The sequence below is a fragment of the Vipera berus genome, assembly GCF_964194415.1.
Source record: "Vipera berus genome assembly, chromosome: 3".
In the NCBI taxonomy this organism is placed as follows: domain Eukaryota; kingdom Metazoa; phylum Chordata; class Lepidosauria; order Squamata; family Viperidae; genus Vipera; species Vipera berus.
Window position 1 is genome coordinate 58,392,438 of NC_138204.1, and position 14,942 is coordinate 58,407,379.

Consider the following 14,942-nt stretch of genomic DNA (forward strand, 5'->3'; position numbering starts at 1 on the left):
GCGCGTGGCTAAGAAGTTAAAGCGAAGCTTTTTTTTCCTCTTTGCAACGGCTTGATTGATTGATTTTATTTTAATCCCATTTATATCCCGCCCTTCTCCGAAGACTCAGGGCGGCTTACAATCTAAGCACAAATCAAATGTGCTTAGCAATAGCCTTCAGAACTGGCTTGAACTATAAACTAACTAACCCGTGTTTGTCCAACCTCAATTACAGGTTGTCCTTGACTTACGATCACAACTGAGCCCAGCATTTCCGTTCTCAAGTGAGGTATTTGTCAAGTCAGTTTTTGCCCCATTTAACGACTTTTCTTGCCACAGTTGTTAAGTGAATGACTGCAGTTGATAAGTTAGTAACCTGGTTGTTAAGTGAACCTGGCTTCCCCATTGATTTTGGTTGTAACTGATAAATGGTCATAAGTCACATTTTTCAGTGCCGTTGTAACTTTGAACAGTCAGTAAAAGAAATGTAAGTCGAGGATAACTTGTACTTAAGATGTTTGGACTTCAACTCCCAGAAATCACTAGCTAGCCTATAAAATTCCACAGTAATTTTATGAGAAAATACTGGAGAATTCTGCGTGTTGAAGTCCAGACATCTTAATGTACTGTAGCTCACCTACACTGAGCTAGCTAACCACTCTAATCTAGTACTGTATGTAGTACGAATCCAGCCTTGAGACCAGTTTGCGGGTTTCTCTTTAGGGTAATTAAGAAAATAGACACAGCATATGTAATCACTAGGTCACTATGATCACAGAACGTTTCACCTTCCCATTGGAAGGCTTAATTCATTGTTGAAATTGATACAATTAAATTGATACACACTACCAGACATATATTCTCTTTGTTTTTGAAACACTATACACTGTACAGCACGGGTCCCCAACCTATGGGCCATGGCCCGGTCCCAGGCTGTGGGCTCGTGGCCAGCAGGCTGTGGGAATGGCTGGCCGGTGCGCAAATGTGTGGGTGTGCATTCCCTCACCACTCGCACTAGCGCCGGCGGCCCGCTTTGTGCATGCACATGGTTGCAAATGGGGGCACTAGCTGTGGGGGGTGCATGGCCATTTGTGCATGCACACGGCATTGGTGCGTGCCACATGCACAAATTGGGGCCGCTAGCCTGGGTGGGTTGCTAGCCGTGGGGTGTGTGCATGAATGGCACCAGCGCATACTGCATGTGCAAACAGATCCATTAGTGCCGGACCAGCGTGTGTGTCCCTGTGTGCGCACCAGTTTTGAAGCTGCTCTCCTTCTCTCCGGTCTGTGAGCCCAGAAAGGTTGGAGACCTCTGGTATACAGTTTTGAATGGCATGTCAACCAAATCCCAGAAAAGTAATTAAAACTTCTCATTTCTTTACATCAGGCTTCTCTAAAATGGTCAATATTTATTCTCAAGGATTGAGGGGGCTATTATTATCATTATCCATAGTATTACTGTATTAATTATAGTAATATGTGAGGTTAAGAATAACTGAAACTTTATGGTAGTCAATGAACTGAAGAATTTGGGAACTCCACCATAGACATATAAACACTCGTTTATCATAAAAGCTCCATATGGCTGAGAGACAGACCAAGAATATATTTAATTCTAAGGTAGACAAATATTCTTTGGCTAGTTGTACACTGAAGAATCAAGAGAGCCTGTTTAAATTGTTCAATAAAAGTTCATGTGTTTAATGTTAACCAAATGATTCTTGCTCAGTTATATCCTCACATTCTTACCTACTCATGTCTCAGAATGATAACAATATAGAGAAATTTTTTTTCATAAAGCAGAAAATTATATGCATAGAACATACTTATTGATGTTTCTTCAACCAAGATTTTTTTTCATACCAGCTCTGGGTGACAAGCTGCTTAAGGCCATCAGATGGATTTTTCAACTTCAGTTCTCCACTAGGAAGAGATGGGAGGACAAAAGAAGTCAGCCTTCTGGGTTTTTTTTACCACTGGGTAGGGCAGAGAACCGGGAGAAAGGAGGAGGGGAAGCCTCCTTCTGCAAGCCAATGGGCCTAGCTGGCCATGGCCTTCCCGGTATAGCAGTACATGGAGAAGGCCTAGGCTTTTTGGTAGCAGTGGTTCAGGGAAAAGGGCCATGTGCCAGTGGGCCTAGCCAGCTAAGGCCACCTGACCCATGATTTTCACACATGCCGATTGGCATTGGGCCTCCCGCACCTCCTGAGGCACCCTCGTGGTCATTTAACAATCACAATATGGAGAGCTGGGACTGAGGTTGTTGAGCAAGTCGGTCCTGTGTGCAACTTGCTTACTGACTACAAAGACCACTATCAAAATTCTGGGCTCAGTTGGGGTCATAAGTCAAGGACTATCTCTACTCTGCATTTAGTGAGTGGTATAGTAGAGCTTTTAGCTTTATTCAAGCAACTGTGAGAAGCATAATTTTGAGTACGTGTTAGCCGAGTGGTTGGATCCCGCTATTTTGAACAGTAAATGTATTAGGTATTTTACAAAACACGGCTTCAACATGAAGTTAGTGGCTTAAAAATCTTAATGGATCCACATCAACATACTGAACTGATTCAGCTCTTCCAGTGATTTGTGCTGTTTATATTTTCCTCACGGCAATATTATGCTATAAAGCAAGGAGAGCTCCATATATTATAAACATGATAACCTTTCTGAGAAATTACTGAGGAAACAATGATAATTGCAGTAACAATAATAATAATGGGTATGTCATGACAAGTGTAAGAACATTTTATGTGGAAAGCAGAAAGAAGACAAAGAAAATAAATGGTTTGAGGATGTCCAAAGTGAGAGCAGTTCTGGAACATGCAGTCTTCTGAACAGTCTTGGTAGAAAATAGTTTCTAAATTAAGTTCATATTTCAGAAAGTCAAATGGTTTAGGAAGTGAATGCTTTGGATTCTCTATCAGCTTAGAGTACTGTTGTTTTTTTAATAAGAAGCCAGCTATGCCGCTGTTACAACTGACAAATGTCTGTATTTTATGTTTGTGAAAGAAGTCACTGTTGTAAAAAAAATATACGTTTGAGCACTGGTGATTTGGTGACAACCAGTGGTGGGATTCAAATATGTGAACAACCAGTTCTCTGTGTGGATGCTGCTTCCAGAAGTCCGTTCTAGGCCTGTGCAAGAAAAAATTAGCTACCGGTTCTGCCAAACTGGTGCGAACTGGCTGAATCCCACCACTGGTGACAAGATAAAACTTTTTCTGTTACAGTATAGGTGCATGCTCCCAAGTGTGCAGAAAGTGTAATGTATATTTATTTGAGGTTTAGAAGAATCGTGAGCTCAGAAATGAAAAAAGTAAGGAAGGAAGCGAAAGGGCATCAGGAAGGGAAACATTTTAGTAGCCCTATTCAGTTGACAGAATTATTTAAGGTTTGTGTATAATAAAGTATGCGAATCATGAGTAGAATATGCTTCTGATTTTTAAGGTGCTGGCCTGATATCAAATGATAACATTCTTAAAGTAAATCAGACTTCAGGAATCTGAGTTACAATTTAAAACACAGTGTTGGAAAATAAAATCTTACTATACATTGTAAAATCTCTAGCTGACAAATAGGAAAGTGTAAAGAATGACATTCCATTAGGCCTTACCCCATTCAGATATTTAGTTTGCAAATAATAATAATAAATCTACCAAATAAATTGCTATGAGAACCAGCTATAAAATATCCAAGACAGTGTTGTTGCATATAGGATTCGTAATGTTATTTCCCTGACATGAGGCTACGGTGCTTGAAAAGGGAAGAGGCTAGCTTTATCCCTGAGATGGCTTAAGATTTTCCACCAATGGCAAAAACAGCCCATCCACAAGTTCAATAGAATCCCAGTCTTCCAATAAAAAATATTTTTTGATGCAATTTGAGATGCGCTGCAATTAAACCTTAAATAAATCAACTTAAATGTCAAATACTGGCATAAAATCTTATACCAGCATCAGCTTAGAACTTGTGAATATATCATGTGGAAATGTTGTAAAAGGGTTGAAGAAAATAAGATAAAAAGAGGAAAGGAATAGTTGAAATAGCAAGTTACATGGAATGATTATATAAAAGGACTATGGCAGATAAACACTATGGCAGATAAAGAAAAGGAAGAGAATTACACAGAAAGAGTAAAGCATGGATGGAAGGAAAAGGAGATACTAATGGTTGTTCTACTGACAGGTAGGACAACATCTTACAGAATGAAGATAGGTAGGGAAACTAGTGACTGTGCTACTTATTGCTCCGATAACAGTATGTTGCTGCTCATTAGGTCATTTGCATTCTATTCCATACTATTTTCATTGCCCCAAATCCCCAGAAACAATTTCAAATGGACTCTTAGCTGTCTTTGCTGCTATTTCAAGATACAGATACGGGTAGCCTGACTTACTACCATTCAATTCATGAGTGTTCAAAGTTACAATGACATTGAAATATGTGACCTGTGATTGGTCCTTGCATGTACCATCACCATGGTCACGTGATCAGAATTCGGGTGCTTGGGAACAGGCATGCATTTATGGTGGTTGCAGGATCCAATTGTTAAAGCAAAAGATGATTTTGAAATGCAAAATATTACACCCGCAGACTTGATAGATTATAATAGTAGTATCTAATTGCAGCTGGTTCAGATGTCTCTTGGAGGACTTGAAAGTGTTAGTAAATTTTGAGGCTGTAAATTATATCAGTAGGAGGAAATCTTTTTTAAGTATTTCAATAAATGTATATTCCCACAGGTGGCACAATTGCAGCATGTTTTAAGCATATTGATTTATAACAACTGGTTTAATTAATTGTGGAAGTGGTTCAAGACAACTATTTTATTATAAAGTTATTGTAAATGCAAGCTTTGTCACTGGTTTAGCAGTGGCTGCCACTACACTACAGAGAAGTCAAGGGCTATATATTTACCTTCACAGCTTCTACTCTAGAATTTTTCCTCTTGCTCTTCCAAGTTTATGGAACTTGACCAATTTCTCTGGGAGGCAGAAGTATTGAACTATGTTTACATAATAGTTCTCTGTCACCTGGTAACTACAGATTATTGCCTCCACAATTGCAACCTTTACATCAGTATTGGTTCCACTCCCCAATCCTTCAAAGTTATTCTGAAGTTTGCCTGGAATTACAGATAGTCCTCAAGTTACGACCACAATTAAACCCAAAATTTATGTTGCTAGGTGAAACATTTGTTAAGTGAGTTTTGCCCCATTTTATAATCTTTCTTGCCACACCTGTTAAGTGAATCACTGCATTTGTTAAGTTAGTAACATAATTGTTAAGGGACTCTGGCTTCCTCATTGATGTTACTTGTCAGAAAATCGCAAAAGGGGATCACATGACCCCAAGACCTTACAAGCATCATAAATATGAACCAGTTGCCAAGCATCTAAATTTTGATCAAGTGACCATTGGGATGCTGCAATGGTCATAAGTCACTTTTCCGGTGCCATTGTAACTGAATGGTCACTAAATCAACTGTTGAAAGTCGAGGACTATTTTTATCTTTCTTTTGTGTGAATTTGCAAAACTAAGAATGATTATTTAGTCAAAATCAATCCACTGCACAATGAAGTCCTCTTTGTTGAAGGCTAGGGCTGTAATCTACCCCACTGGTCTAGTTCAGGTTGGTAGATACATATTTTTCAATGTTAGTGTCTAGTCCAGGGCTAACAAACATTGACATTGAGCTACATTGCTCAGCTGGCTTCTATGTGTAAAAGAGGATGAGAATCTGTGGCTTCCTATTCCTAGTCCAAGGTTAAGAATAAGGAGCAACAGTTTGCCCTATTTCAACCTACTGTAGTCTGGAATAAATAAAACATCCTTCATTTTGTATTCTATGAATGCTTACATACATATGAATTATCCATGCCCTTGCTATATGCATTTGTCAAGTGATAGCAGAAAGGAAAAAAAATCAGACAGTTGTGTTGTGAGGCAAGAGATCCTACAACTGGGGAAATGGACCATTAAAAATAGCTTCACAGAACTGCAATATCTGGAAGAAATGATTAATTTTAACATGATTTTAAATTTAGTTCTCTGCAATTGGTATAGGTTCTTACAGTATATGAAAGCTACCAAATTCATAAAACTATTAGGCATAAACCATTCTCTTCTGATATAGTTGGACATTTGTCCATTAGTACTGAACCAACCATAAGCAGCTTCTAATATGTACTGGTATGTAGGAAAATATCCTTGCAATATTTTAGACATTGGCAGACATTTAGACAAAGACAATGTTTAAATGCTACATCTAAGTAAAATAAATAAGGCATTTTGTTTTTTATGAGCAAAGTTCCTGAACAATGCATGTCCAAGTTCTGAATTATACCATGTTAATACATCTCACTTCTCCCTTAGGAACAATGACTGTATTATGAAAGTAAATGGTTATAACAGGAAATTAACTCAAAAGTCTGTGTAAGGAATTCATCACAGCTGTGCTACCAATAGGAGGATCAAATGTTTCATTTGCCAAGAGCTTAATGCATTTTCATTCCAAAGGCAGAATTGGAGATAATCCACAGACACAAAAAGAGCTCAGAGTTATAAAGGGGTGTAGTCCCATAAAGTTACAGTTGTGCACACACACACAAATACTGAGTAATACTATGAGAGAAAGAGGAAATGAACATATTTTTTTCTCTTTTTCAGGATTGATATCGTATTAAATGTTCCTCCAGACCATCATTTGGGTAAAGCAGTTCAAGAAAACCTTTGTCAACCCCCAGCAGCCATTCATACTTAAGGCTAAATGCTCTACAGTATTATTAATCAAATTCAGCAGAATGTTGTTATAGCTGCACATTCAAAAGAGCATTTTGTTCCATAACTTTATATAGATTCATATGATGAATTCCCCAATGTACCTTTCTTCCTTCTAGTGTTTTCCCCCTCTCCCTTATGTGACAATTTTTATATATGATGATGGCTTTAGAGTGTGACAGAAGAAACATTCTGTGACAATTCTCATACTGATAAAGATAGTTGTTGTTGTTAGTTGCGAAGTCGTGTCCGACCCATCGCGACCCTATGGACAATGTTCCTCCAGGCCTTCCTGTCCTCTACCATCTTCTGGAGTCCAGTTAAGCTCACGCCTACTGCTTCAGTGACTCCATCCAGCCACCTCATTCTCTGTCGTCCCCTTCTTCTATTGCCCTCAATCTTTCCCAGCATTAGGCTCTTCTCCAGTGAGTCCTTCCTCCTCATTAGGTGGCCAAAGTATTTGAGTTTTAGCTTCAGGATCTGGCCTTCTAAAGAGCAGTCAGGGTTGATCTCCTCTAGGACTGACCGGTTTGATCGCCTTGCAGTCCAAGGGACTCGCAGGAGTCTTCTCCAGCACCAGAGTTCAAAGGCCTCAATTCTTTTGCGCTCAGCCTTTCTTATGGTCCAACTTTCACTGCCATACATTGCAACTGGGAAGACCATAGCCTTGACTATACGCACTTTTGTTGACAGGGTGATGTCTCTGCTTTTTAGTGTGCTGTCTAGATTTGCCATGGCTTTCCTCCCTAGGAGCAAGCGTCTTTTAATTTCTTGACTACAGTCCCCATCTGCAGTGATCTTGGAGCCCAGGAAAATAAAATCTGTCACTACCTCCATTTCTTCCCCATCTATTTGCCAGGAATTAAGAGGGCCGGATGCCATAAAGATAGTAGCTATTATCAATCCATGTACATTGATAAAGGAGGCAAGCCTCTTCTGCTCTGCATTGCAGGAGGAAATAAACTTTCACAAAGTTTTGTTGTCTTAGTTCGCCTGTACATATATTCTAATTGGGAAGCAGAATACAGTACTTGCTAGAATTCATATAATCTAAATCTTTCTAATCACAGCTCTTTAATTCATGTTCCTGGGATTAACTGTTTCAATCCAGACAGCAAGAATAAAAAGCAGTTGTTGGAGCCTTTGAGCAAATTTAGTTAGTAAAGAAATGAGGCAGTGTGTGTGCTTGAAATTATTTGGGAACAGAGAAACAAAGGAGAAATATAACAAATAAATGGATGAAAGAGATTGCAGGTGTTTCAAATCTTGACACTAAAGGTATTTTTTCTATATAGAGAAGAAAAATGAGTTTAGGTATTGTCATTGTTGCTTTTAATGGCAGAAAGTGAAGAGGAACTAAAGAGCCTCTTGTTGCGAATGAAGAAGGAGAGTGCAAAACTTGGGTTGAAACTAAACATTAAGAAAACCAAGATCATGGCATCTGGCCCTCTCAATTCCTGGCAAATAGATGGGGAAGAAATGGAGGTAGTGACAGATTTTATTTTCCTGGGCTCCAAGATCACCGCAGATGGGGACTGTAGCCAAGAAATTAAAAGACGCTTGCTCCTTGGGAGGAGAGCCATGGCAAATCTAGACAGCACACTAAAAAGCAGAGACATCACCCTGTCAACAAAAGTGCGTATAGTCAAGGCTATGGTCTTCCCAGTTGCAATGTATGGCAGTGAAAGCTGGACCATAAGAAAGGCTGAGCGCCAAAGAATTGAAGCCTTTGAACTATGGTGCTGGAGAAGACTCCTGCGAGTCCCTTGGACTGCAAGGCGATCAAACCGGTCAGTCCTAGAGGAGATCAACCCTGACTGCTCTTTAGAAGGCCAGATCCTGAAGCTAAAACTCAAATACTTTGGCCACCTAATGAGAAGGAAGGACTCACTGGAGAAGAGCCTAATGCTGGGAAAGATTGAGGGCAATAGAAGAAGGGGACGACAGAGAATGAGGTGGCTGGATGGAGTCACTGAAGCAGTAGGCGTGAGCTTAAATGGACTCCAGAAGATGGTAGAGGACAGGAAGGCCTGGAGGAACGTTGTCCATAGGTCGCGATGGGTCGGACACGACTTCGCAACTAACAACAACAACAAATTGTTGCTTTAGGTAAACGTAGAATTGTCTTCAAGTTGAGCTTTATCCTGCTGACTTCATAGATAACTTGAAAATTTACACTGCCAAAATTGTGAAGTCAGTTTAACATTGCCTTCTTCCAGAATATTTTTCTGACTTCCCAAACTAGACTGATGTATTCCTTTGCCATTTGCACAAATCACACAGGATCAGAGAACCAGCTTGGTCTAAATCAGAGGTGTCAAACTGCCGGCAGGTGGGCCGGATGCGTCATGGTGAAACGACACCCATTCCATTGCTGGCAATGGCAAAAAAGTTGCAATACGTTGCAACACATCACATGACGTTGTGAGTTTGACACCCCTGGTCTAGACTCTAGTCGGTTAAGGCAACACAAGCTAGAAAGCAGGAGACCATGAATTCAAGTCCTTTTTAGCCTTGAAAGCCAGCTTGGGCCAATCACTTTTTCTCAGCCAAACTCACCTCACAGGATTGTTATGGGTAAAATAGGAGGGGGAAGATATGCTGAATATGTTTGCTGCTTTGAGTTATTTGTAAAAATAATAAAGGTGGGATACAAATAAATAATAAATGCAAACATGTCTAATGTATTAATATAGTGGTAACCATCAGGAGCTCACCCATAGTAGGCATAATAGATAGATAGATAACCTTTATTGTAATTTTTTTCCTGTGGGCACAATGGCACACATTAAAAATGAAATTTAGTGCTTCCTCTCAAAGTGTACACATACATAACACATTTAAAACATACTATATACAACCTAGACCTACACCCTTACATATAAGTAACATATAAATATTATTCACTGTCTATCTTGAATACATTACGGAAGGAGGAAGCTTTAGAGTTCACAAGGTTAATACTGTATGGAACAAAGCTGTGACTGAATATAAATGTTCTGTCTCGGATATCACAAAGCCTCCTTCCAGAAAGTAACAAGGAAAACAGGTCGTGAAGATGTGCCATTTGTAGTTCAACCTGAAATCCAAATGTGCAGGATTGATTCAACGTGACAGTGCAATGGAATATTATCCTTTCCAAAATATAAAAATATTGGTCAAGTGGAGCAGAATCTAATAAAACTGCATACAGAGTTGATTGCAAAACATTTTAGAAATGTCATATTTCTCTTTGGGTCTCTCTGTTACAACATTTGCAAAGAGAAATAAAAAGATTTTTTAAAAAACCTGTTGAACTACAATTAAGCAACTGGACCTACTACACTTATTATTTGTTGTTCTCATGATTCACAGTATATTTTACTTCCTGAATGCCATATTTTATATATATGTCCACAAAACTAGCAGGACTGAAACTCAATTTGAAGGAGAGTTTATCTCCCCAGAGAATATCTCAAAATAGTTTACCAATCAAATTTAACATCATAATAAAACAGTACATTGAAATATAATATATACATTAAAGTGAATTCAAGAAAAAGACAAATATTCCTACCATTTACCCATAGATGGGTGGAAACATCATTTTTCAGTAGATGCCTAAATTATTTAACAGTAGGTGCCCTTGAATATCAAAGGAGAAAGCATCCTAAAATGCAGGCATCAGTACCAAGAATGTCTGTTTGAAAGTGGTCCCAATATCACAGGGTTGTCAAACTGCTGGCCCACGGGCCTGATGCATCATGCCGAAACCACATCCATCCCAGCTCCGGCAATGGGAAAAAAGTTGCAATGCATCACGACACATCACATGACGTGGCTAGTTTGACACCCCTGCAATATCACAAGCCACAGTTCATACACTAGCATGAATGAAACTTGAAGAACACAAATACAGTAGCTTTAGTACAGATATAGCATGTAGATAGCAAGGTGCTCCATTCAACAACTTGGCTTTTGCTGTTTGCTCCAGTTGTAGCTTCCAACTTGTTGGATACTGAGCACATTATGGTACACAAAATGCAAAATGATTATGGTGTGGTAAAGGGCATAACTAGTAACAGGTGCTCCTAGTCATAAAGATCACGTGGGCCTGTTGCAGACACTGTGGGAAGGCAGTGATATTTGTTGTAGCTGAAATTCAGAAAAAAAATCAGCATCATTTCCAATTAACATGTTATATTCAAAGGCATATATTTTTGCAAGTTGTAAGCTTATTCCTTTTGGGGAAGGAGGAACTGGCTTATCTCTGTTTTGATTTTATAGCCATCAGATTTACTGTCATGCTGTTTTTCTCCCAGCATGTAAGAATTAACTCTCACAATCTCTCACAAAGTCTTCAAAGAGATCAGATTTCAGTTGCAATTTATCCATTTCATCACTGCATTCAAGCAATAGTTCAGGATCTGATTCTGATGTTACCCAGAATAATTGGTTGTCATCAGTGTATTGGTGGCACTCTGTCAGCCGGTCCTTGACTTCTCACTATGTATAGTTTAATTGTGAAAATTAATAATAATAATAAACCTTTATTGTCAAAGTACAACATGTGTACATTGAGATTATCTGAGCCTCCCCCCGTGCTCTCTCCCCCCAACACACAGTGACAACAAACCATCCTACCCAGGGCTTTTTTTGTCATAGAACGCTCAGAATGGAGTTCCGGCACCTTTTTTGGATGGAACCTTGTAGGGTATGCAAGGCGGGTTGTATGACGTGTGAGTTCCGGCACCTTTTTCTTTTACAAAAAAAGCACTGATCCTACCACACCATGTGAACCAACTACACCACACACCGGCCTCCCAAGTCAATTCTGCATAAGTTCACAGAGATTATATCCCATTTAAAAGCCTAACAGCCCACAGATAAAAGCTATTTTTCAGCCTGTTGGTACGGCTGGCTATACTCCTATATCTCCTACCGGATGGTAGGAGAGTAAAGAGATACCGTCCAGGGTGTGAGTCATCCCTGAGAATCTTCCTCACTCTTCCAAGGCAACAAGCCCTGGCGATGTTATCCAGTGGTGTCAGGGACAGCCCACAATGTCTTGTGCTGTGCTCACTACCCTCTGTAATACTTTCCTGTCCACGGCTGTCAGACCAGCATACCAAACCACAATACCATACAAGAGGACGCTCTCTATAGTAGACCGGTAAAAGAGGGTCATTAGCCGTTGTTCTAACCTGTTCTTCCGCAAGACCCTAAAAAAGTGAAGCCTCTGTTGGGCCTTTCTAGCCACCTGGGTTGTGTTAACTTTCCAGGTCAGATCTTCACAGAGGTAGACTCCCAGAAATTTAAAGGAGGAAACTCTCTCCACACAGTCCTCCCCGATGTAAAGTGGGGCAGGTTCCTCCTTTTTTCTCCGGAAGTCTTAACACCATCTCTTTTGTCTTGCCGATGTTTAGGTGCAAGTTGTTGTTACTACACCATATGGATAATTTTTGTACCTCCACCCTATATGCTGTCTCATCCCCACCTGTAATAAGACCCACCACAGTTGTATCATCTGCGAACTTGATTATAGCAGTGGATGGGTGTTGTGATTCAGGGTCAGCCTGTGGGTTCGGCAGTTGGGTCGGACGACTCAGAGGAGGAGGAGGGGGGTGTTGGAGAGGTTGCTGAGGGGGTTGGAGAGCTTGCTGATGAGAGCCCTCAGCCAGGCCCCTCCCACTTGGTCACGACGCAGACCCAGCTGTGTGAGCCTGACAGCGTGGATGAAGATGACCCACAGCTGGCCCTGTTCAAGGACGCCCAACGCAGGAGGCAGTCAATCAGGAGTAAACAGAGGAAGGCAATGGGGCACCTCAGAAGGAGGCAGAGAGAAGCCACGCCCTGAACTGTATAAAAGGGGAATGCGTGGGAGGTTTGCTGAAGGCAACCGTTTGAATAGTTCCTGTTTCATGGTTCGTGTTTGCTCTCTTTGCTGTGTTTATGTTTTTATGTTAATAAATTTGGCAGGCTTAGTTCCAGCCTCTTGCCTTCTTGTAAAAGGGGTTGTCCCTGCCTTATCTGCAGGGCCGGTAACAGGCTGGTACAGAACAATGGGTCAGATGATACACAATCATAAGTGTATAGAGTACAGGTAGGGGCTAAGCACACAGCCCTGTGGCGTGCCGGTGCAAAGCTTCAGGGGGGTGGACAAAGCAGACCCGACCCTCACTATTTGTAACCGATCCCTAAGAAAGTCTTGAATCCAATCGCAGATGGCGGGGGAGAATTTCAAGTCAGTCAGCTTCTCGATGAGAATGCTCGGCAAAATGGTGTTGAAAGCCGAGCTGTAGTCAGTTTGATTAAATAACTAATCAAAAGTTGTCCTCTAGAGGTGTTGTCAGGCACAAGCAACCAGAGCCACTTATGCATGGTCTCCAGCAGAAACTTTATTTTTAGTCACCTACAAGAATCTTGCCAAACTGACTACAATCCATTGGGAACAATCAGATAAGGCTTTGGGGATTCTGTTACAAATCAGATCTGTGCAGCTTTCCGCACTGCAAGAACTCCAAGCTTGGCTCCCTCTTAATACCTCCCTCCAGTCTAATTGGAGATTCCACCACATCTGTGTTTTATAAACCATAGTTTATCACTTAGCACGTTGTGTCAACACAACAACTATGTTGCATTCAACAACGATCAGTAAGTAAATCACTGGTTAATGCAAGGGTTCTCAAACTAGGGGTCACAAGCATATTGGGGTGGATCACCACTTTTTAATGTATTTCATGAATTGCTGTTTTTAACACAACTAAAATGGCCAAATCACTCGTTTCAGCAGAGAATAACAACTGATGCCTACTGATATTGTTGATGTTTCTAACATTTTAGAGTCCAATGGTTTTGCAGCACATCCGCTGTTCTTACAGTGATGTCGTCCATGCTTGATGTATTGAGAAGCATTATTTTTTCAGCCAGCTTGTTACAGAAACCAGTGCTGATTTGGGTTGAGAGTAAATGACTTGTCCAGGTTGAACCAGCTGGCTTCGATGCTTGGCAGAGAACTAGAACTTAGATTTCCCCACCCCTAGTCCAGGGACGCGGTGGCTCAGTGGGTTAGGACGCTGAGCTTGTCGATCGGAAGGTCGGCAGTTTGGCGGGTCGAATCCCGAGTGCCGCGTAGCAGAGTGAGCGCCTGTTACTCGTCCCAGCTTCTGCCCACCTAGCAGTTCGAAAGCATGTAAAAATGCAAGTAGAAAAATAGGGACCACTACGGTGGGAAGGTAACAGCGTTCCGTGCGCCTTTGGCGTCTAGTCATGCCGGCCACATGACCACGGAGATGTCCTCGGACAAGCGCTGGCTCTTCGGCTATGAAACGGAGATGAGCACCGGCCCCTAGAGTCGGAAACGACTAGCACACATGTGCGGGGGAACCTTTACCTTTACCTTTAGTCCAGGACCCTCACTACTACTATCTCATTGGCTCACACCTATTGCTACTATGTCAAACTGCTATTGATAATGGCAATCCATTGTCACTGATTATAGCTAGTGGGACCTGACTTTCCTCAGGATTAATTATGCAGAACTAGTATCTCTTTTGGGTTGGCATAGCAAAAAACATTTTTGGCCTGTCTGTAGAATGGCATATGTCAGTGAAGGCCAGTTTGTTATCTTTTTTTTATTTGATAAAATTGAATGGTTCCGTTGCTGTTTTCTTTGATATAAAGATTGAAATTTAATTTTAAAGATAAGTAATATATATTTTCCTTGCTCCACAATAATGACTGAAATCATTAGTTTTCATTTGGAGGTGTGCATATACAAACCCCTCTATTATTTTAGGAATCAAGGAATTGGAAAGTTTAATGAGTCCTGACAATGTAACAAACGAATACAATCTTTCCAGTGTCTAGTCGAGTGGACAATGCTTACTTCCGCTTCAAACAAAGTGAATGGGATCCTTGCAACAGAACCTGATGAGGAGAGCAAGAAACCAGCACTCCTCATCTCGGCAGCAGACCATTCCTTGACGCGTCCCCGGGGTTGTACTTAAGTTTTAAAATATAGCCTCCACTATTGCCCCAGTGCCTGATGCTATTAAAAAAAATGTTTTAAAGTTTAATTGCATAGAGACACTGGTGTGTGCATGTACATTTCCCCTAGTTTTCACTGTGGACCTTCCTCCTTGCTGGTAAAGCACTTGTCCAGGGGCAATTAGGCCCTTGAATAGAAAGAAATTTCCTTGTCT